General features: G+C 42.9%; 1 long non-coding RNA gene across 1 annotated transcript in view; it reads left to right on the forward strand.

The window, feature by feature from the left end:
• The first annotated feature begins 17505 nt into the window (after positions 1-17505).
• The window catches only part of LOC115088826, a 67985-nt gene continuing 60983 nt past the window's right edge, over positions 17506-24507 (forward strand). The window contains exon 1 of the long non-coding RNA XR_003855915.1: positions 17506-17835. This is a non-coding gene — a long non-coding RNA (uncharacterized LOC115088826). The remainder of the gene's footprint in view (positions 17836-24507) is intronic.

Consider the following 24507-nt stretch of genomic DNA (forward strand, 5'->3'; position numbering starts at 1 on the left):
TGCCATTGGTCAGCCCCTGTCACATGGTAGGAGCAATGGATGGCCGGCGCCATCTTGTGCCAGTAATCAATGGATGGTCGTCGGCTGCCAGTAATCAAAATGGCGCTGATAGCCTTTGCCCTCACTATGTCACAGGGGCTACCGGTACCATTGGTCAGCCCCTGTCACATGGTAGGAGCACAAGATGGTGCCGGCCATCAATATGGCCCTATACGTTGCAGATTACAAATACATAGGAAACGAATGCACACCCCTACTATATTTTCCTTTGATCATAATGCTATTTGTCGCTCATTTATTATGGAAATGTTTATTATAGCTAAATCCATGGAAACTTCTTACAATAATGTTAGTAGTTTCACTTAAGATATTCTGGTCAATCTGTTGTGCTGGGAAATCTGTATGCAACATAATACACGTTCTCCATTTCTACCTGGTGTTTCTGGTATCTGCCTATAAAGCATTCAATTGATATGTCACTCTCTTTCTTTTACAATGCACAACAAATTTATTCACAGAAAATCATGTATTTATTTCTATTCAGTCTTCAAAAAATGAGCTATTATAGACTTTCAAGGTAACTTTTACTTTTTTCACTAGACTATGATGGCATGTTCTGTCATCTCGATCAATATAGATGCAGACTAAATAAAGGAAGCCTTGGTCATTTTTTCCCTACTGTTTTTGCCAACGATACATTTCTGGATCATAACTAGAAAACTTAAATAAACATAAAGGTAGGACACATTGTTAAATTTCTTAGGTTTCCTCTCATAAGAAAATGTGAAGCATAACGCACCAAGCAGGAAAAAGTGACACCCCTCTGATTAGAAGTATTTTCACATTATTAAAATATGGAATTTCTAAAAGCACATTTCCATCAATTTTTTCTTTTGGTAGAAAGGCACTAAGATAATAGTTAGCATTAAAAGTCTTGCTGCGTTTAGAAATCACTCATCATGATAAAAAGCAAGAAACAAGAGGAGAACAGACATTCCTTTCAAAACTTGTAATCTATGCTGAGACAGCTCAAATTATATTTAGTTTTATTTATTTGTTTGCCTTCCTTATGCCTGTGATTTAGTTATAATCAGAACTGTCAGAAAGGTGCTTTAAATCAAAGGGGCTGTCAGTTGTCGCTGGCAAATGCATGGTAATTTTCAGTGTTAATCTTTTCTCTGACTTTGAATTTATATCAGTGGCTATCCTTGCTCCAGCAGCCTTCCTATGAAGCACTGGGCACTATGATTGAAAGGGAAATGAACTACATGTTGCTTCCAGCAGTGAGCCACTGGAGTTTTAACTGCCTGGATATAAACTAAAGAAATATGATTCTAGTTTTATATAATGAGGGGTTTTATAGTTTGGTACATACCTTGTCCAACACAAGATTAGTTACATCTAGATTGTATACAGAATAAGGCTGACAATTTGTGCAGCAGAATATCATTTTGAATAAAAATGGGAAAAAAATAAGACAATGTCAATGGGATCTAAAAACAGCATTTTTGTTTTAGAAAGAAATAAGGCTTTAAATTGGAATTATATATTTGGTTAAATATTTTATTTATTTGGTCAGTCTTGATTTCTTATCTTATTTTTATATGCCATCATTAGAAATTACATCATAACGGTGTACAATAACCTTAAAACATAAAGTGGATCAACAAAAACAAACATCTAATACAATAAAATGGTCTAAAACATTTTAAAACATTCACATGTTCGACGCAATCGGCATACATAGTTACATCTTAATAAAAACTAAGCTTGAATTCTATCTGTATAGGCTTGCTCAAAGAGCCATGTTTTCAACTCTTTCTTGAATTTTTTTGACTCTGTTTCGAGTCGCAATTCGGCTGGCAAGGTGTTACAAATGCTTGGGCCTGCTATAGAGATTACCCTATCTCGAACTAATGCTAAATGTGCAGTATTAATTGAGGGGACATGAAGCAGCCCTTTATTGGTGGATCTTAAGGATCTATGTGGAGTATGCATGCAAATTGAAAAATTTAACTAATCTGTCTTATGAGCATAAATAGCCTTGTGAAGGATACAGCAAGTTTTATACAGGATCCTTTGGGCTATGGGGAGCCATTGAAGGCTAATCAAAATTGGAGTAATATGTTCCTGCTTGCTGCAATTCATTAATACCCTGGCTGCAGCATTCTGCAACACCTGCAATGGTCGTAGTGATGACTGGAGCAGTCTCAGTAAGAGAGAATTGCAATAATCTAAAGAAGATAATATAAGGGCTTATAAAACAGATTGGAAATCATTATAGTCTACCAGAGGTTTTAGACGTCGAAGGACCAGCAATTTATAATAGCCATCTCTTAGCTTTGTGGAAATATGCTTTTTAAAGTTTAATTCACAATCGATAGTTATCCCCAGATCTTTAACTGTATCAACTAATTCAATTCTGACATTATTTGTAAGGGAAAGTCCATTTTTTATATTAGATTTAGGTTTTCTCTCAGGCAAAATGATTTCAGTTTTATCCATGTTAATGGCAAGTTTCATGTGAGTTAGTAACTGCTTAATTGCACATAGATGTTTATTTCTTTGAATGTCTGTTCAAGAGTATTAACTATAGAAATAAGAATCTGAATATCATCAGCATAAACATAGAAATTCAAACTGAGCCCAGCTAGAAAATGACATATCGGCAGAAGATAAGATGTTAAATAATGGGGCACTCCTGTATTCAGTTCAAATTTATCAGACATTGCCTCGCCTATCTTAACCTGAAAGGATCTTTTATGGAGAAATGAGATCATCCAATTGAGTGTATCATTTGTAATTCCAATCTCTTTCAATCTGGTTATTAGAATATCGTGATTGACTGTATCGAACGTGGCCGATATGTCAAGTAAAATGAGTAAATATTTTTGCCCAGTGTCGAAATCTTTCAAAACAGTATCTAATACCAAATTGATTTGGATACAGAATGTTATTAAGCTCCAAGTGTTCTGATAATTGTTTATGCACAACTTTTTCAGTTATTTTTGATAAAAATGAGAGATTAGATATAGGCCTGTAATTGCATAGCAAGTCAGGGTCCAAATTCATTTTTTTTAAAATTGGTTTGATTATGGCAGATTTTAGTATTTCAGGAATATGACCTTCTTTTAGGGATAAGTCGACAATCTTGGTTATTCAGGGAGTCCCAACTGAAGTTGCAAATAGCAATAAAACATCAGGATAAAGGATGGTAAGGACAGACAACCATGCTTTATGTTTTAATGAAGAAAAGTCAGCCCTTAGTTAAGTTTTAAAAATGTTTTGTAAGCATCAGCAGAAAAAAAAAGAAGCAAAAATTGAGTGCAATAATTCATCAGTCTTACTTCCAAAAAACACAAATTGGAATGTTAATATAGAGGTACTAAGGAAATTTTTTTTGCAATATATCAGTATGTTATTGTTATGACTGGGCAATGGGCAAGCAAGAGGTGGACCCTTGGGCCGACCTGCAGGTACACACAGAGCAGGCCGGGAGGCGGAGTCAGAGTTTGGCAGGAACACCCGGAGCCTGGAATCCCCCCTGGAGGGGCCCGTAGGGACCCAAACCCTGGGGACTAGCACAGTTCAAGATAGTCCAGAGAGGTCAGAGAGTTCAGGAATGGCTGCCAGTGAAGAGGCAGAGGGCTGGGTAGCTGGCGGGTCACTGAAGAAGGCGGGGTCTGAACCGGCCGTGGGTAGGAGGCTAGGCTGCGTAGCAGGCCGGAGCCAGAGTAGGTGGTGGGTAGCCGAGCTGGCCGCGAGACTACCCAGGAGCAGGAGTGACATGTGACCAGCGCAGGAGTCCGTGGCGGACCGGGACCAAGGCCGGTGACTGGTTGGCAGAGAGGTCCATATGGTGACCGGGATCAGGGCAGTCAGCCGGCTAGCGAGAAGTCCGTGAGACAAACCGGGATCAAGGCAGGCAGCAGGCTGGCGAGAAGTCCGTGAGGCAAACCGGGATCAAGGCAGGCAGCAGGCTGGCGAAAAGTCCATGAGGCAAACTGGGATCAAGGCAGGCAGCAGGCTGGCGAAAAGTCCATGAGGCAAACCGGGGTCAAGGCAGGCAGCAGGCTGGCAAGAAGTCCGTGAGGCAAACCGGGATCAAGGCAGGCAGCAGGCTGGCGAGAAGTCCATGAGGCAAACCGGGATCAAGGCAGGCAGCAGGCTGGCGAGAAGTCCGTGAGGCAAACCGGGATCAAGTCAGGCAGCAGGCTGGCGAGAAGTCCGTGAGGCAAACCGGGATCAAGGCAGGCAGCAGGCTGGCGAGAAGTCCGTGAGGCAAACCGGGATCAGGAACCAGGAGACAACGAGAGCAGCAAGTAAGAACAGGAACAGGAAGCAACTAGTCAGCAGGAAACCTCGTTGCAAGGCGTCTAGTGGGGGACTGGACGCCGGTTAAATCTGGAGCAGAGTGTGACGTCAGCCGGCAAGGCGGAGCCGGGCTTCTGGGTGCTGTGCGCTTAAGAGGACCCTTCTCGCGCGCGTGCGGGGCCACGCAAGAGTAGGCCTGTAATGGTGTCTTCCTCGTGGAGACTCCTCGGGTGGCGGCCCTGTCGAGCCTGGATTCAAGCGGTTTCCTGAGGGAGCTGAAGCGATGGTAAGCGGGCCTGAGCCCGAACATGAGAGGGGCGGTCAGGACCACAACAGTTATGTGCAAAAAATGTCATATACAGTATTTCCAGCTATATAACCCAAACACAATTGTCACTTTTCTATGGGATCTAATTTCAAAGCTATATAAATAGGTAAATTGCAATTTAAATGCTTACATTGGCTGCCTGCCCTCCCTCAACACAGCTAAAAGTATGGATGCTACACCCCAATATATATATTTAAAGCTTCATTCTTCAGGACATGTTTAGGTTGGGGAAGAAAATTAAGCATGCAGATTGCTTTTTCAACTCTGCATGCACTATTTTCCAAGATAAAAGTATTTTGCACTCAAAGCAGGTGGAAATGTCTATGAATACTTCCCATGGCTAGTTTCAAAGAGGAAGGATGTGCAAAGTGGGTAAAATGTACCCATGAATTTTGCCCATATGTGGACAGTTAGAAAATTACCTCCAAGAGGATAATTTTAGAAGTCCTATTTGCTGTTAAAAACAGTACTTTATCCATGGTAATGGGTTTTAGATAATTGTCTACCCTGCATGCAGGTAACTTAGTGACACTGCACTTGTTGGCAAGGGAGTTTACAGTTAAGTAGATAGTTTAAAAATTTCAAAAACATGTGTGAAATTTTCCTTGAGAAAAACTAGCAGGGATAAATGTGTGCAGGATTTCCTAGCTAGTTTTCAAAGTGAAAGTGCGCGTCTTATTTCACTTTAAAATTAATGTAAAGCCTGCTTGCAAAAGATACAATTGGACTTTCCACCAATGCAGTCAGTTGCAAATTACTTCCTTAGAGGATAACTTTGTATATTTTGCATAAGTTAGCAGGCAAATATGTACAGAAGTTTCAAAGAAGTTGAATGAAAATTATTTATTTATTTGGCTATTTTATATACCGTTGTTCCAAATGAAGATCACAATGGTTTACATCATGACATACATAATATGAATTGACAAATACAATCACTTAAATTGTTCAGATAACATATAGTTTAAAGATAGACACATATAATGACTAACGTTCTCAGGAGCACATATGCAGTCTAGAGTTATTGGGGGTGAGAAGATATGCAGGGATGAGCTACCATTTTTATCTCAAGGTACCGGAGGGAAATGAGGGTGGTGGAAAAGAAAAAGTTTTCAGTTTCAAGTTTATTTATTTGGGAGGGGTTGGGAACATAAGAACATAAGAACATAAGAAATTGCCATGCTGGTCCATCAAGCCCAGCATCCTGTTTCCAACAGAGGCCAAACCAGACCACAAGAACCTGGCAATTATCCAAACACAAAGAACATCCCATGCTATTGATGCAATTAATAGCAGTGGCTATTCCCTAAGTAAACTTGATTAATAGCCGTTAATGAACTTCTCCTCCAAGAACTTATCCAAACCTTTTCTGAACCCAGCTACACTAACTGCACTAACCACATCCTCTGGCAACAAATTCCAGAAGTGATGTGAATATGAGTATTGAAAAGTTCTGTGGTATTGAGTTCACTAGTTAGGATTGTAATGAATTTACCCATGTTGTGGTAATCATTGAGATCAGAAAAGTTTAAGTTGGGTTATAGGCATTTTGAACAAATCAAGTTTTTAGGTCTCATTTGAATTTCTTTGTTTCTAGAGTCAGTCGTTGGGTCTCAGGTAGAGAGTTCCATAGTCTCAGGCCTGCAATGGAGAACATACAGAGGTAGATTTTAAAAACACACGCGCGCGCGTACTTTTGTTCGCGTACCAGGCGCAAACAAAAGTACACTGGATTTTATAAGATACGCGCGTAGCCGCGCGTATCTTATAAAATCCGGGGTCGGCGCACGCAAGGGGGTGCACATTTGTGCAACTTGCGTGCGCCGAGCCCTGCGCACGCTGCCCGTTCCCTCCGAGGCCGCTCCGAAATTGGTGCGGCCTCGGAGGGAACTTTTTTCCTACCCCCCCGCACCTTCCCTTCCCTTCCCGTACCTAACCCACCACCCCGGCCCTATCTAGACCCCCCCTACCTTTATCGGAGAAGTTACTACTGCCACCGGGCAGTAGTAACTTATGTGTGCCGGTGCGGCAGGCCCCCGGACCGCCCACATGCCCCCGGACATGCCCCCGATCCCTAACCGCGCCCCCTGGCCATGCCCCTGACCACCCCTTTTTGCAAGCCCCGGGACTTACGCTCATCCCGGGGCTTGCGTGCGCCGCCGAGCCTATGCAAAATAGGCTTGGCGCGCGTAGGGGGGGGGGGGGTTTTGGTAGGTTTTCTGGGGTACGCGCGTATCTTACGCGTGTACCCCTTTGAAAATCTACCCCACAGTCTATTTTCGATAGATGCGTTTTATGTAATGATGGCACAGTTAGTAATCCTTTTCTTTTGAGATCTTAATTATCTCTGAGGCTTGTATGGTTGTAATGCTACCCCAACCAGACCAGTGTTATTAGTAGGGATGAGCAGAAGGGATGGATTCGTCCGATTCGGTATTCGTATTCCGGCTGCCGGTATTCAAAATGATGCCGATAGCCTTTGCCCTTACTTTGTCACAGGGGCTACTGGTGCCATTGGTAGGCCCCTGTCACATGGTAGGAGCACAAGATGGCACTGGCCATCCATTGCCAACATGGCCCCTGTGACATAGTAAGGGCAAAGGCTATCGGTGCCATTTTGAATACCGGCAGCCAATGGCCCGAGTGCAGGCGATCACTCCAGGACCCCTGCTGGACCACCAGAGACTTTTGGCAAGACTTTGGGGGGTCAGGAGGGTGGGGGGTTTATCAGTAATGATATGTTGCATTCATGGGGGTTTGCCATATGTTTCGGGAACTCACGAATGCAATGATTAGGGACCTATAGGTTGCAGATTACTCATTTGTTCAAAACTAATGCATATCCCTAGTTATTAGAGTGGAGGGCAGAATGTATTAATGTAAGGACCTTGAAAAGGATTCGGGATTGCACAGGTAACCAATGAAGCACTATCAGAGATTGTGGGATCTGATCAAATTTCTTGGATCCTATTAAGAGTCTAGTTGCGGCATTTTGTAATAGTTGTAGGGTTTTTTTTAGAAACAGTTAGGTACTCCAAGTAGAAGTGAGTTGCAGTAGTCGAAGTTTGAAAAAATAACAGTTTGTATGACTGTGTGGAAGTCTTTGGGAGTCAGCAATGGTTTCAGTCTGTGTAGTATGTACTAGAGATGTGATGTTCAGCCTTTGCTATCCGCCCGCTGTGGGAAATTTTGTTTTCCTGCAGTTCGAGATGATTTTAATTCGGCTGCCCCTGAAATATCTGAAACCTGCCCCAACCCTTACAATTTAATTAATTTGAACGGGCTTGTAAAAAAAAAAAACAAAAAACAAACAAACAAACCTAAACCCACCCCAACCCTTCAAATATAATTAATTGCAACCCCCCCCAAAAAACTTGCCGAAATTCCCTGGTGGTCTAGCGGGGGTCCATGGAGCGATCTCCCACTCCCACTCCCCCTGCCAGTAATCAAAATGGTGTCAATGGCCCTTTGCCCTTACCATGTGACAGGCTATCGGTACCATTGGCCGGTCTCTGTCACAAGGTAGGAGAAATGGACAGCCAGCACCATCTTAAAAAATGGCACGGGCCATCCATTGCTCCTACCACATTACAGGGGCCGACCAATGGCACCAATAGCCCCTGTCACATGGTAAGGGCAAAGGGTCATAAGTGCCATTTTGATTAGTGGCAGCTGACAGCCTGAGAGGGGGAGATCGCTCCCAGGAACCCACTGGACCACCAGGGACTTTTAGTAAGTCTTGGGGGGGGGGGTTGCAATTAATTAAATTTGAAGAGTTGGAGTGGGTTTTTTTTTTTATGTGCCCTTTCTCCCCTCCCAAAAACGATAAGAAAACCACACAACATTTTGTGGGGTTTCTTATCGTTTCATCGCCCCCCGAAATGCAGCGAAATAGGAAATATCATCTCTATTTCCTATTTTGTTGCAAACGAATGCACATTCCTAGTATGTACAATTTATGTATTTATTTATTTATTTTTAATTTTTATATACTGATGTTCCTGTATACAATACATATCGCACCGGTTTACATGGAACTGAACAGTCGCCTCAGGGGCAGAATACATTAAAACAGGTGGACAGAAAAACTTTTAGGGAGACATTCATAAACTCGATTAACTGTAACTGGGTACCAAACTCAGAAACATATGTACAGTGGTATATATATCGTCTATCGCTTCATCAGGTTTTAGCTCTCAGGGAAAGCTTGGTATAGCCTGATTAGATTAATTTATTTATGTGCTTTTTCATTGGTAGATTCTCACCAATCTGAATTTCTAAGTCTTGCACTTGGTCTGAGGGTGTAATATTGAAGTTGCCCAAGTCTAGAGTCTACAGAGTTGCTATAGGTAGGTTTCATCTTAGCAGAATGATTTCAGGGTTTTTTGTGTTTAGAATTAGTTTGAGCTTGAATAGTTCATGTTGTATAGCCTTCATGTGTGTTGCAAGAGTCAGTATTGTATTTTCAATGAAGAAGTTGTATGGTATGTAGAACTGAATGTCATCGGCGTAAAGGTAGAAGGTGATTCCAAGATCAGATAGCAGTTTACATAGGGGAAACATGTAGCTATTGAATAGAGTTGCAGATAATGCTGAACCCTGGGGCACACCTGCCTCAATTGGGAAGGTGTCAGACATATGGTTGCCCATTTTGACTTAGAATGTCCTTTTTGATTGGAAGGAGGTGTACCTCTTTAATACATTGCCGTCAATTCTGATTTTTCTCAGCTGATGGCATAGAAGGGTATGGTCAAAAGTGTCAAAAGTCTGCTGTTAGGTCAATAGGTACCAGGAAATAAGATTCATCATTCTTAAATCCCCATAATATGGGGTTCATTAAAGATACAAGTATGGTCTTGGTTGAGTTAATTTTTCTGAATCCGAATTGGTTTGGATTCAGAATGTGATGGTCATCAAGGTAGTCTTCTAGCTGTGATAAACAGCTTTTTTCAAGGATTTTAGATAAAAAGGGCAGGTTAGATATGGATCGATAATTTCCCCAATTGCCAGAACTGCTGGATTTATTTTTAAGATAGGTTTTATCACTGTGTTATGATTAGTGTGTATGTGGACCCTTGGCCCAAGGTACGAGTTAATCCAGCCTGTGGGGAGGAGTCCCACAGGTCCGCACCATCAGGAGGTGAGGTGTTGGAGTGTAGGGAAGCTCTGTGCACAGTCGAGGGGAGAGCCCCACAGACCAGGAGATGACCCCCGTAGGGTAGCAGTCTATAGATGGCACTTGGAGAGACCGAAGAGAGAGGGCCCCAGGCAGATCACGGGATGATGGGTGCCCGAACAGCCAAGCAGGATATTCTCTGATGGTGCAGCCCAAGGGGCAGAGCCACAGCACAGTGGGCATAGAGGGAGAGTGTAGGTGAAGCCCCTGGGGCGGAGAGCTTGAGCCCAAGTCCAGTAGCTCATGTAGACAGGTACCTGGAGATTGGAGGGTAGCTGGCTGAGTAATTGAGAAATAGGTCCATGGAGCGGGACAGCTGTCAATAGTAGAATCACAAGGAGCAAGCCCCAAGGAGCAGGGAAGCTCAGGATGGTCTTGGAGTAGGTGAGCACGGCCCAAGGAGTGGGAAGGCGTGAACAGTCTTTGAAGGATACGGTGCAACCCCAAGGAGTGGGGAATGATGGCTGAGAACTCACAAGTCGCTGCAGTAGTTCCCAAGAAGAGGCAAGGTAAAGCAGGAAGCCAGATGGAACCGAAGAGGCATGAGGCCAGCCTGAGGAGCAGGGTAGGCCAGGGAACAGGTCCCCATAGAGTGCACACTGACCCCCGAGGAGCGGGTGCCAGATAGGACCCACCATATAAGCAGGAGCGGCGTCTCAGGAACAAGGCAGGCATGGGACTCGTACGGAACTTGTTGCCAAGTCGGCTTGCTGGGGGCAAAGCAGGAGCTTAAATACTGGAGTTTGATGACATCATCAACAGAGGACGCCCCTGAGGTTCCTGCCAAAGTTGCTTCAAAGGCAGGACTTGAGACAGGTGCCTCTGACTTCACTAGTACATGAACTGGAGTTTAAGAGGCAGCTGATGAGGACTTCACTGATACTAGAACACGCACTGGAGCTATAAAGACAGTTGCTCTGACTGCGCTGATGCAAGGACAAGAACTGGCAATTTATCTGGGACCAGGTACAGATGAAAGCCTTCTTTAGGTGAAAGTTCATACAAGGGAAAGACAGAGGCTTGTTCTGATAGTGGAACAAATCTAGGCAAGGCTTACTCAAACTGATTGCAAAGGCAGAAACTGGTTTTACGGGCTTGAGCCAAGCCCCCACAAATCCTGGATACTCTTCAAGGAGAGGACTGTTACTTTCTAGCGAGAGGCAAGCCCAGCTTAGCCCCTTTCCCCTCTAGTAAGAGAATCTGCAGAGCAATCTTAGCCCATCACTGGGGTAGTTATGAGGAAATTTCTGGAAGAAGAGACAGTATTAATCCTTGAACTTCCGTTGAGTACCATCAACGTGATCTGGGAACTGCCTCCAAGGTTCCCAAGGATCTGGTGCAAAGGTCTCTTGAAATGTTGGAGTCATCAAAGCAGTGGCACCGCCAGGAAGTTTGGAGTCACCAAAGGAGAAGCTGGCTCAGTCTGGAATACAATGATCGAAGGATTACTTTTAAAAGGTTTTGCTTATGCAAGAGCTGGAGCTACTGGGACAGCTAGTATCACTGGTGTAGAGGTTATAGCAGCAGAGACAGCTAAAATCACTGGTACATTGACTGAGGCAGGAATTGCTGGGATAGCTGGACTTACAGATACATATGCTGAAGATGCTGGCAGAGCCTGGAATGGAGTCTTTGAATTTGCTGGCACAACATAAGAGTTTGCTGCTATGGAGTGAGAGCCCAGTCTGTAAAAGTGACTGCAAGCATGAAGTCTTTTAGACTGTAGGAAAACCCATCTAAGACCATCATTTCAGCCTTGGGCTGGTCCAAACTGTCAGGGTTATCAGAGCTCAGCTATCAGAATCCACCCTGATGGAAGGTGCATACTTGAAAAGGCTAGGCCCAATGTGTGATGGTGGAGTCCAGAGGCTGGACAGAAGCCAGGACTGAAGCAGAAGCAGAAATACTGGAACTAAATTACAAGGCAGGAACATTGGAACAAGGTCAGGATCAGTAACCAAATGAACAGAGTTTCCACAGGTAGATGCCAAATAGGTTTTTGAACCATCACTTGTTTACCTTCTGAGAGTGCTGTATATAAGAACATAAGTTCTGCCATCCTAGCTCAGACCAAGGGTCCATCAAGCCCTGCAGCCTATTTCCAATAGTGGTCAATCCAGGTCACAAGTATTTGGCAGGATACCTAAATTCCCAAATTAGCCCTGTCAACTAATAAGCAGATTGTTAATACAAACATAAAACATATTTTGAAATGTCTGTATGCAAATGCTAGCAGTTTAAAAAATAAGATGGGAAAATTAGAATAAGAGAGTTAGATATAATTGGAAGCTCAGAGACTTGGTGGAAGGAGAATAACAAATGGGACACCATGATACCAGAATACAAATTATATTGCAATGATAGGATGATTCAAATCAGTGGAGGTATGGCGCTATTTGTTTAAAAGGGCATAGAGATAAACTAGATATAAGTTCTGCAAGAACCAAATTGTACTGTGGAATCTTTATGGATTGAAATTCTAAATAAGAAGGGGAATAAAATGGTAGTGGGAGTGTGTTATCGTTCACCTAAGCGGAATGATCAGACAGATGATGAAAAGCTAACAAAAATTAGGGAAGCTAACAAAATTAGCAACACATTAACTGTCTGACATTCACCTCCAATTGCCTTAAAACATGCTGCTACAATCCAGAGTTTTGTATTTATTCTTAGACTTTGAGCTGTTACAGCTTAATCAGGATTGATGATTTATTTAGAGTTAGGCCTTGAGGCACACCTTCGATTGTAAAACTGAATTGTGATATATTGTTAACACCTCTGTAAAGTAAAATAAGAAATGACCTGTTTGTAAGCTAAATTTCTAATGTGCTGTAACCCACTTTGAGTGAATTCCACATTAGAAAAGGTGGATAATGGATCCAAGTACTGAACAAAATTAATTTATCATAGCATTAGCACATCTGAAGACCCACATTCATCAGATAGGAACATTAACACTTATGAATGCAACATTATGCCACTTTCTACATGGCTCCCATCTTCTGACTTCTATTTATAATACTTCAAAGCATTTTCAGCCTTTAATCTTGCCATAGGGCTTACCCACCTTCACCAATTATACTTCAATTATATATTTATTCCATCATTTGGGAGGATGGAACTCTCCCTCCACCTTCTCTGATAGGGGAGCAACATATATTCATTCATGCTCACATGAACCACATGCCCCCCTAAAAATCACTGGAAAAAGGGCCATATTTTAAAAACCGAAAGCAATTTTTGGGCAGTTTTCTTGAAGACGTTTTTTTCATATTAGACTATATTATTCATATTAATTGTTCATGCCATCAGGCTCTACCATGTTCAAGATGAAAACCTAGTGTTCCAATCAATTTAAATATTCCATCATATCTCCCCCCACCCCCGTAACCAATCCATAACCATCTGCTTCAACACAATTCTTCAAAACAATGCAGATACAGTGTTGAATCATTAGAGCTTCAATCTTTTATGTCCTTAAGTAACTATGATGTACTATCAAATGTGTGTTGATCTATCTTTTTGTGCACCCTCATACATGGTAGGGCAAAGTCAAATGATAGCATACACCACTTACCTAGAGATGCAAGCAATACTTAACATTATATGACATTTGTAAGTTGTCTAGTGAGTATATATATATTTTTTACTAGCGGTACCCGGCCACGTGTTGCAGTGGCAGAGTCAGGTTCTTTACCCTCCCTCCCCCTTCCCCTTGCTCATTTACCTCAGTCACTCATCCTCCTCCCCCTTGGTCACTCACCCCCCCTTCCCTTCCCTCCCCTGTCCCCACTTAAACTCTCTCCCCTGACACTCACCTCCCCCCTCATTCTCCCTCCACTCACTGTCACCTCCCCCCGCCTACTGCCTAGCCTTCAGATCAGAAAACTTTGTCTTTCTATTTCTGTGGGAACACCCCCACCCCAAAATAAACCCCCAATCCCAACCCTTTAAATCAAATAATAATCCCCCACCCTCCTGCCCCCTCCCAAGACCTGGGAAATTAAAATTGTTGGTGCTACATGTGGTCTGTCCCTGGATGTCTGTGCCGTTATGTAGCCAAATAGGGGAGTGCCTAACCACATTTGCACTTCCAAATTTGTTTTGTGGTCTGGGGAGGGCTATTTTGGTGCATTCCCGAGATCGTGCAAGTTTAGTGTATGTATTTGTGTGTGAACCACCCCCTTCCCCCCAAAAACAACCCTATGAGAAAAGTTCTCTTAAACTAACCACCCCACACTCTCCTGCCCCCCCCTCCCCCAGCCATGCGAAAAACAGTAGCCTCCCTGCCCCCCCCAGAGTTGCTGAATGAATGAAACCTGCCCCCCCTCGTGACCCCTCCCCAAGATGTTCGCAATAAATTCATCACCACCATCCACCCTCAAGACCCCCCGAGACCTGATAAAAATATCAGTCGGTGGAGCGGGCATTCAGGAGCGGCCCGGGAGCGATGTATTGGCATTGATCCGTCGGCTGCGAGCACTGAAACGGGTCCCAACGGCCCTTTGCCCTTACTATGTCAGTGGGGTGGAGCAATAGCAGCGGTAGGTCCTCTGACATAGTAAGGGCAAAGGTCCGCCGGCTGCCAGTCCTGAAAATGGCGCGGAGGGGCTCTCGCCCCTACTTTGTCACATGGGCTACTGCCGCCATTGGTGACCCCGAGTGGCATAGTAAGGGAAAGGGCCGTCGGCGCCATGTTGATTGCTGGCAGCCGATGGCCGTAGTGCAGGAGATGTGTCCCGGACCGGTCCTGGCCCCCCGCTGGAGTCTTCTGGACTTCTGTCAGGTTTTGTGTGTGTTGTGAGGGCCTGGGAAGTAAATAAATTTGGCATGTGTGTGGGGGGTGCGAGGAGGGTGGTTTTGTGTGTGTTGGGAGGCTGTGAGAAGTAAATCAATTTGGCATGTGTGTGGGGGGCGTGAGGAGGGTGGTTGGTGTATTTTATCTGTAAAGGAAATAGTTATCTTCCGGCGAAAAAAGTGCACAAATGTGTTAAAATGGAAGTGAAACGTGGACCGGGACTGGCAAAATGATTAGTGTAGCGTGTGTTAGTGTAAGGTGTAACAGATGGCGCTTACGTCCAGCAAATGTTGCTGTTTTCTGGAAAAAAATGTAAACCTATTTTACCTATCACAGGTGTGACATATCTGTAATGTAAGTACAGAAGAACCTTCCTGTATGCGAAATGAAGGTTGTGTCCAAATTTGAAAGCAATCGGTTCAGTGGTTTCTGAGATTAGCGATTTTGTCCAAACTATTTAACATTTTTATTTATATAGATTTTATCTATTTATTTGATTTTGTGCAATTTCTTAACCAAATGCATTACCAATTATAGTGGTCTACTAATAACCAGGTTTAAATGTCTGTGCAAATTGGGGTGGGGGATTCTCTTAAATACCTTCCTTCACTGAGGTCTGTGACATATGTTTTTGGCTTGCTGCGTGCTACATAATCTAGCCCTCTGGTACTGAGAGAAAGGAGGAGAAAGAGACAAAAGCAGAACTAGAAGTACAGCACCACAGCTATGAGCAGACAATCTACAAAAGAAATACACTATTACAGAGAGATTTTAAATTGGGAGTAGTTATTTATTTACCGTGAATCTCTCTTATATATAAATGCACTTAGAAGGAAGTGGTGTCTGTATGCAGCATGAGATTGAAAGACTTATCTGCATACTTCTCCCAGCATCCTTATCAGAGGACTCCAGAGCTCACTGTAAGCCACCTAGGTTTCATGTTTCAAAGCCCCCACACTATTTTCTGCAGTTGAGAACTGGAAGACTCATTTGTATACTTTTTCTAAGCCCCAGGAGAGGACTTTAGAGGACATTGTGAGCTCACTAGGTTTCAGCTTTCACAGTCTCCTACACTCTTTCTAACTCCAGAGGACCTGAAAGCCATTTTTATATGTCTCCTAGTTGAGGACACCATGAGCTGTCTAGGCTTCAGCTGATATTCTGTTTTCAGCAGCAGAGAACTTGAGGCTCATTTGCAGACTTTTCCTAGTAGCTCCAGCAGAAGATACTATGAGCCTTCTAGGTTTCAGTTTTCAAAGCCCCTGCACTCTTTTTAGGAGCAGAGAACCAGAAAGCTCATATGCATATTTCTCAGTTACCCTAGGAGAATACTCTAGACTTCATCTCCCACACCCAACTTCTACATCCTTCTTTCCAGCAGCAGAGGATTGGAAGGCATTTGCCAAACACCACTTCCTATGCATTTTCAAAAACAGACTTATTTCTTTGCTACAATAATAGGGAATTACTTCAAAACAAGGTCAATAAGGTATGTAATCAGTTAGTTATAAGCAGATTAATTGTAGTCTCTGGAGGATCACTGACAGTTAGATATAAAATAAACCAATAGACTAAAATCACTTTAGTTTGAATATCCCTATTCTCTTAAAAACGAATCACTAACAACTGAATAAAAATGAAGATGCAGACATAGTCTAGAAATGAAGGGGGGCTATCCAGTCTTTTACAATGAGCACCACATGTATAATTATCAACCAGTTGGTGAGAGGTTGTATGTGCTCACTCAGTGCAAAGAGCTCCTAGCCCTCATAAAATGAGTCCAATATCTGATTGCTAGAGCGGTTGGGACGGGCTGGGTGGGGCAGGTACACGGTACTGTGGTGGGGGAGGGGCTCAGCCTGATGAAGGCGGGCTCTGCTGGGGCTGAGGGAGAGCAGGCTTGCTGATGCAGCTGGGGGGTGAGGGCAGGCTGTGCTAGGGCTTCAAGGGTACAGACAGACTGTGCTGGGACTGGAGGTGGAAGGGCAGGTTGCTGGGGCTGGGCAGGCTATGCTGAAGCTGGAGGGGGGGAAGGTAATAAATAGGAGGAATTTCCATGGGTGGCTGTGCTGCAGCTGTGACTGGGAGGGGAGGTCAGCTATGCTGTTCCTGAAGCTGGGGGAGGGCAGACTGTGTTGGAGCTGGAAGGAGGGCAATGCAGAGCGGTCTCTGGGAAATTTCAATGGGTATCGGCTAGTATATGTATACACAGACAAAGCGTTTGTAGCCAAAAAATGTTTATTTCTGTTTTCGTTTTGCTTTTTTTTTTGGTTCACTCTGTCATTTTGTTTTAGAGCACAAGCATTTTTTTTTTTACTGTATGCTATAACCCATTTAGTGTGCACTAATTTGATATAGAGTGCACTATCTTTTAAAGTTTGCCTAATTTAGTTTAGTGCATATTAATTTTTAATTTTGTGCCATTAGATAACCTTGCACTAAAAAATTAGAGTGTACTAATTGAAATGTAATGAAACAAACATACAACAGCATAATCCTAAAACACTTATAGCTAATCAGTTATTTCTTGGTTACCCACATCTTCTCACAGCTGATGCAGGCCATTCCACTCCAGCGCCACGGGGGTGGGGGTGCAAGTAGAGTTCATATTAGCCTCTGTATTAGCCTCTGAGGGGACCACATACTCATCAGGGACTAAGTAGTGAGGGTTTGGAGAAATGGTCACCAGGGCCAAAGCATCTTACAGTTGTGTTCCTAAGGAGTCAGGAGGGGGAGGAGGAATAAGAAGTAAAGGAGACCTGTGACATTGCCCTGATACCATCTGTTCCAGGATGTACTCTAAAATATTCTCAATTCTGTGCAGTTCCCCCTGAATATGCTGTGGAGATTATGTTATCCTGTCATACTTCTGAATAAGATTGTCTTTTTAGGAGTTTAAGGTCAACTCCCCAGTGGATAAAGGATGTTGCACGGACTCTGTAGTTGTGAGCTGGTTGATGGTCTCTTCCTACACATCTGGAAACAACTGTGCATCATCAAAGTTCAAGAAGGATTATCAATGAGCATCAGAGTTTCCTATTCTTCCTGGATCTCCTTATTCATCCTTTCCTCTGCAGGCTCTCCTTGACCTGAATCTTCATTGTGGCCATCTCTCTTCATGCCTCTAGAGATGACACCCCAGGCATTTCCTCCTCCTATTGCACAGCAGTGTGACTGCAGCATAGGTGCTAAGCAGAATATCAGATTCCTTGCCTGCAGGTAGGAAAACAATATTATTAATTGGTACAGAGCATCTGTTTTGTATGGCAAAATGTTATGCCTAAGCATCAGGCCAGAAAGAGGAGAAGACAGCTAACACTAAGTCATGGCTCAGACAGCTCTCTCTAGGCTGAAACTTTGTTTTACTGGCAGCATACCTACCCCAAAGAGGATAGATTCATATCACCCACACTTTATAGCCTTCAGGACAATATTTATTTATGTATTTATTTATTTAAGTTCTTTTAATATACCGATGCTCAAGACAAGGTCTTATCATACCGGCTTACAATAAACTAGGGGGGTAAACCAGTTAAACCAGTTAACACTGAAAGTGAAAGTTACATTACAACAGGGAATGTACATATATATACATAGCAAGCTAGGAAGTACTTAGGCTCTAAAGCTAAGGTGAGCAAATGGGGTGAGGGGCAAGCACCACAGGGAGGCATGAGCCACCCTGAAGGGGGATATGCTAGCTGTCCAATCAAGAAATAAAAAAACATGGCTGTTTTGAGTCTTCGTGCCATAGAAACACTGCTGGTTCAAGAGGGAAGGAGCTGTCAGAGCACAGTGATATTATATAAGCATGCTATGTGTCTCTTTTGGTGAGCCAGGGATTGGAGCTGCTTCCACTGTGGTGTGCTCAGGAAGGGAACCATTTACTCTGTGGCAGAACTGGGCACGAGAGGAGCCAACCCAGGAATTGCTGCCACCCTTAGCCCCCAGCTGGGAGGAGTTCCTGTTGCCATTAGGTCCATACCCAGGAAGAGAGATCACAGTTATTGCCCATCCAGAGAAAAGGAAATGTTGAGGAATGAGTTGGGAATAAGCTAAGAGGCAAGAGAGAATAGGAGATCGAGGAGAAAGAGGAAGGGGAAAATAAAGGCAAAAAGTAATAAACTTTAGAGATGAGCTTCGTTTTTCTGGCTCAGGTCGGGTTTCAGTTCCGGTGCTTTTTTGACGGATCGTTTTTTTGGCAAAAACGAAGCTGGAACCCGAAACCTGAAAAACGAATTTAAAAAAAATCTGAATCGGAAAAAATACCACCCCAACCCTTCACATTTATTGTATTACTACCTCCCCACCATCCCGATCCCTCCTCAAGACTTACTAAAAACCCTGGTGGTCTAGCGGGGTCGTCCCCTGTCACATGGTAGGAGCAATGGATGGCCGGCACCATCTTGTTCTCCTACCATGTGACAGGGGCCGACCAATGGCACCGGTAGCCACTGTGACATAGTAAGGGCAAAGGCTATCGGCACCATTTTGAATACTGGCAGCCGACGTCCTGAGTGCAGGAGATCGCGCCAGGATCCCCCCTGGACCACCAAGGACTTTTAGCAAGTCTTGGGGGGGGGGGGGTCAGGAGTCAGGTTTTCTTTTTTTTTTTTTTTAATAAATGTGCCCCCCCCACACACTAACCCGAAAAATGAATTTTCCCCGAAGTTGGGGGAAAATCCATTTCATGGTTCACATCCCCTGAACCACAACGAATTAGGCAATTTTGTTGAAATTGCCTAATTCATGATAAATGAATGCACATCTCTAATAAACTTAGGCCTAAATTCATCAAACTATCACATGAAATAGGAAGAGGGTCATGTTTTATGGTAATAGCTTATTTATTGTAAAGTGCACTATCTTAGCACTTTGCAGCAAGGAGAGAGAGAGACTAGCTATAAGGCCCTTCTAGTAGGTAAGTATTCATACCTCTATATGAGGCCCACCTAGTTATTTGAGGTGAGGTTTAGGTATTAGTGTAGGGGTTAGGGGTCACTTTGACCTTCAGAGTGAGATGTACAAACAGAACAGTGCACTCTTGTGAAGATTTGATGTCCTTTGGAGTGAGGAAACTCACCCAAAGATGTGATTTGTACAATGTTCTCTCAACCTAGCTTGATGGACTCTCTACCTGGGTAACATCAAGCTACGTTGAGAGAACACTGTACAAATCTCATCTTTGGGGTGAGCAGCATGGTCAGAACATAATGAAAGGCCCAATTTGCATGGTTATATGAAGGGGCCACTTCGGGAAGCTGACTGATTCCTTTGTGCTGTAATGATTAAGCCCCTTAGTATCACGGCATTGAAGGATTCAAGAAAATATGTTTGTATGCTGACACCATTTGGGATCTCAATACAAAGCAACAATTAGCAATTACACAGTAAGGATGTGCATCGGGTGCCCGATCGTTTGTGCTTTCGGGTTCGTGTGGCCGTGGGAAAATCTCTTTTTCCTGCGGATCGGCATTTTTTTTTTTTTAGTAAAAAATCATTTTTCGGTTTAGTGCACACTAACAAAAAATTTCAAAAAGTAACAAAAATAAAGATTTTTTGTTAGCGCTCTAACGGGAGTTAGCGCGCACTGAGCTGAAAAACACTTTTTCTTGAAAATTCAGGGGAAAAGTGTTCATTTCATGATTTAACCGACATATAAAGAATTAAGAAATATCGTACGATATTTCAATTTGTTATAAAAATGATTCACATCCCTATTACACAGTGCCTTTAGTTTCAGCTCTTTTTTTCTGAAACCAATCAATTAATATCACTTTCTTCAATCACACAACCAATCAGGTTATGACCCACTATTAACTGCAAAAATTCCTGTGTGGTGTATCTGATTATTTGCCCCTTTAGAAAGAGCTACATCGGAAAAACTACACACAGTGTACAGATACAGAGCAGAATGATAGAAGATAAAAGCTGTATCAATAAACAAGGATTTTTAGCACCCCCCATCACATATTGTTTGGAATTTTCACACTCTTTCTAAGATCTGAGATGTTGTGTTTTAGAGACTCCTACACAAGATTGGCATGGTGGTGAGTTTTTCATCAGATTATTATGCAAATAATCATGGACTTGTCATTTAAAAATGTTCACACCTACTAGTCTAAAAGCTAATTTGCAACTTTCCTGTTTTTTGTAGTTGATTCAGGCATTTGATGATTGGATGTATATACTTGTTTATATTAATCTTTTAATTTTGCAATGCTTGTTTTGCAAAGTTTTATCATACTGACATGAGCAACATGATGTAGACATATTAGGCCAGATTTTAAAAGGGCCACGTGCACAAATACTGGCAATTACGCGCATGGCCGGGCCCTGGACGTGCCACACTCAATTTTAAAAGGGCCTGCCCACGCACATAACTGCTGATACGGCAAAAGTGCCAGGCCCTGAAAAAGGGGTGGGGTGGGGGCAGGGTCTGGACGGGGAAGGGTGGGGTGGGGTGGGGTGGAGGCCAGCCGGGTCAGCAGCCATTAGCCACTGTTCCTGGGAAGCTCACACCGGCAGCCTGCCGGCCTGCACACGTTGCTTCTGCTCCAATGGAGGAGTAAGTAAAAAAAAAAATAAAAAATTCTTATAGTTAAGTAGGGAGTAGGTGTCAGGGTAGAGAGGGAAAAGGGAAGGAAGGTTAGGCAGAGGGGTAGGGAAGTTGGATTGGGAGGGAACTGGGGGAAACCCGATTGCGTCGCTGGGCTTAATTTGCTAAAATTCACCTCCTATGTGCGCGCCGCCCGCACATACGCGGGCGGATTATAAAATCCGCACGCACATGTGTGTGAGGCCAATGGATTTTATAACATGCGCGTGCGCCAGCGTGCGCATGTTATAAAATCGATGCGGCATTGTGCGCATGCCAGGAACCGCGCTCACATGGACGTGCGCGCTTCTTTTACAATCTACCCTGTTGTTAGCCACATCCATCAGCTGAGCTGAGACCTCATTTCATTGTTATTTAAAATCATTTTAGAGAAGCCTGGTCAGGATGCCATTTCCATTGAATGTGGTGAGGTGCACACCCAAAATAGATTACTGTGACTTCCGATAAGTTTATTGCTCATGTATCCCCTGATGCAGTCTATTCATGAAACACCGGCTGGTGACAGGATATTGGGATTTTTAGTTGTAAGATTTTCCTGTGAAGTAGTTTGGGATTTTTCCAGAAGTTTAATATTAAGGTGACATAAATGTTTTTTTGCACAAGCATATTGAAAAATAAGTTGCTAAAGAAATTCACATTCTGGGGTTTATGATTGAGAGGACTGGCATTGGCTGCTGAAACCCTTAGATGCATATTTAGTGATTTTGATTGTGACAAAGTTAGCGACCATTTTTTCTTTGGACTTGTCACTTTGTATTTACTTAAAACTTCAACATCAATAAATAGTATACAGATGCCTTTCTATGCAATATTATTTGCCTGCCATATATAACATCTACATCTGCAGTATAGTGTCTTCTAGCTTTTGTAAAAAATGTTTTAATTCTTTCTGATTGTTTTCTATCTTTACTTTCTAATTTCTAATAGGACAGGCATTTTCTTTCCAATGCCCAGATATCCCATGAAGTAACCAGGGCTTGTTTGCTGAGTTTATGTAGGATCTATTTTTTTTTTTTTTTTGCTGCTTATTCTCTGTTGTATAAAATGACTTTTGTTCAGTAATATACAGTTATGAAACTGAATATTCCCTTGCAGTTTATATGTTATTCATAATATACTATATATTTGTTTACTCACAGAGAAAGAATTACTGCATTGTTTTATAGCACAAATGCATTAATCTATGGGATGTTTAATTATCCTTGCACAGAAATTGCAGGCACTTTCCTAACACATGATTGATTCTGCAAATATTGCCACCTTAGAATATTTACTGTATTTTATTTCTGTTTTCAGGTAACTTAGCTATTATTCAAGTAGACACAAAGGAATAAATAGATCAGGGAAAATCCAATGAGTAACTCCAAGAACTCAATGCAGCCTAAATGATCTTTTTTCCATTGATATGTACACAAAAACACAAAACAGCATTAATATATGTTTCATATATTAGTACATCTACCTTTTTTAATCTCCATGTTTCATACAGACAAATACAGTGCATGGATTAAATATTAATTTAATACCATGCATTATTCCTGTTGCCATTCTGGCCGCAAGTGCCGCGACCAGACCCTTACCTCCATGTTCCTGGACCTGTTCCCGCTTTCATTGGCCTAGTTCCTGGCCTGTTCGGCAGCATCCCTGCGAGGGCCGCGCCACCCGGGAAGCCTTCTGTGGATGCCCTGTCTCTAGGCGCGCGCCACTTGGGCGCTTTTCTAGGTCATTTCCCGCCAGTGGTGACTCCGCCCAATCCCTGACGTCAGACGCCGCGGCCTTGATAAGCCGGCCGCGGCCACCCAGTCTTTGCCTTGCAACAGGCTTACCTACCGGATCCCTGTTGCGCTGTGCCCCGGAGTGACCTGCCTTGCTAATCGCTCCGTTCCTGCTTGCCTGCTACAGTACCTGCTTGGTTCCAGTACCTGAGTCTTGCTACAGTTCCTGCCTGGTTCCAGTACCCGAGTCTTGCTACAGTTTCTGCCTGGTTCCAGTACCTGAATCTTGCTACAGTTAGTGCCTGGTTCCAGTACCCGAGTCTTGCTACAGTTCCTGCCTGGTTCCAGAACCCGATCCCCGTTACAGTACTGTTCTACTGTCCTAGTCTGGTTCCAGTTCCCAGTCCTGATCCACTACCGCCTCAGTCCCAGCGGCCGGGCCCCTACGGGCTCCTCCCGGGGGGAGGCTTCGGCTTCCAAGGGTGAAGCCACCTAAGTCCCAGCGGTTGTGCTCCTACGGGCTCCTCCCAGGGGAGTACCAGCTTCCAGGGTGAAGAGCCACCTCTATGTCCAGCCTGAACATCTGCCTCCTGGCCTGCCATACACAGAGACATTGACCAGCTTTCCCAGTCTCCTGCAGGTCGGCCTAAGGATCCACTAAACAGAGATTCACGTAACAATTCCATTGAATAAAGGCACTTTTATCCACATAGTAGACATGGTCTTGAATAGTGTCAAATCCTATTAATGCATAAACTGACAGATTATACAATCTAGATATAAACTAGATAATAGTATTACCAAATCATAGTATTATCAAATCAAGCACTAGGTAGCCACTAATGTTATTAGTGTTTCAAAAAAAGGTAAATTGAACATGAGGAAGATAGATCTCAGCTTTTTGCGTCAATGGACAGAGACAGATGATACATATTGAATTTGATGAATGCATATTTAACTGAGAATTCTGGTCATACTAATATTGTATTATTAGAAAATATCCTTATTAATTATACTCACTAGACACTTCTTTGCTAACAGACTTTAAATAAAGAGAAATATTTTATATGTATGTGTGTCTTCTTTTGGACATAGAATACATTGCTGGGGGAATTCTGAGAATAGTTTCTGTATCAGTATATAGATTAATCTGTGTAATCTTAGGGGTGCACTAAGTGATAACCAGTTCAAATTGCTATTTCTTTGAACTGAAAATTAGATAAATAAAGTGTGATCCTCATTTAAACATTCCCTTGAATAGGTCTCCTGTGGTTCTGAAATACTTTTGAGAGAAAGTTAAGTGAGAACTCTGTGCTGAGGATTTATATTTAATTACAGTGAAGACAGACTTTTGTCTATTAGTCCATCTCCTAAACCTTTTTGGTTATCATTTTTTATTTCAGCAATGAACATTCACATATGAGCTATAATATATGGTAAGTAAATTATCAGCTATGACAACATGTTATTTTATCTATATTGGGAAAGAAAAAGCATATAATGTGTTACTGTAAACATAGTAATTCATATTACTATAGCTCATATGTGAATGTTCCAAGG

This window comes from Rhinatrema bivittatum, chromosome 3 (genome assembly GCF_901001135.1).
Source record: "Rhinatrema bivittatum chromosome 3, aRhiBiv1.1, whole genome shotgun sequence".
Taxonomy (NCBI): Eukaryota; Metazoa; Chordata; class Amphibia; order Gymnophiona; family Rhinatrematidae; genus Rhinatrema; species Rhinatrema bivittatum.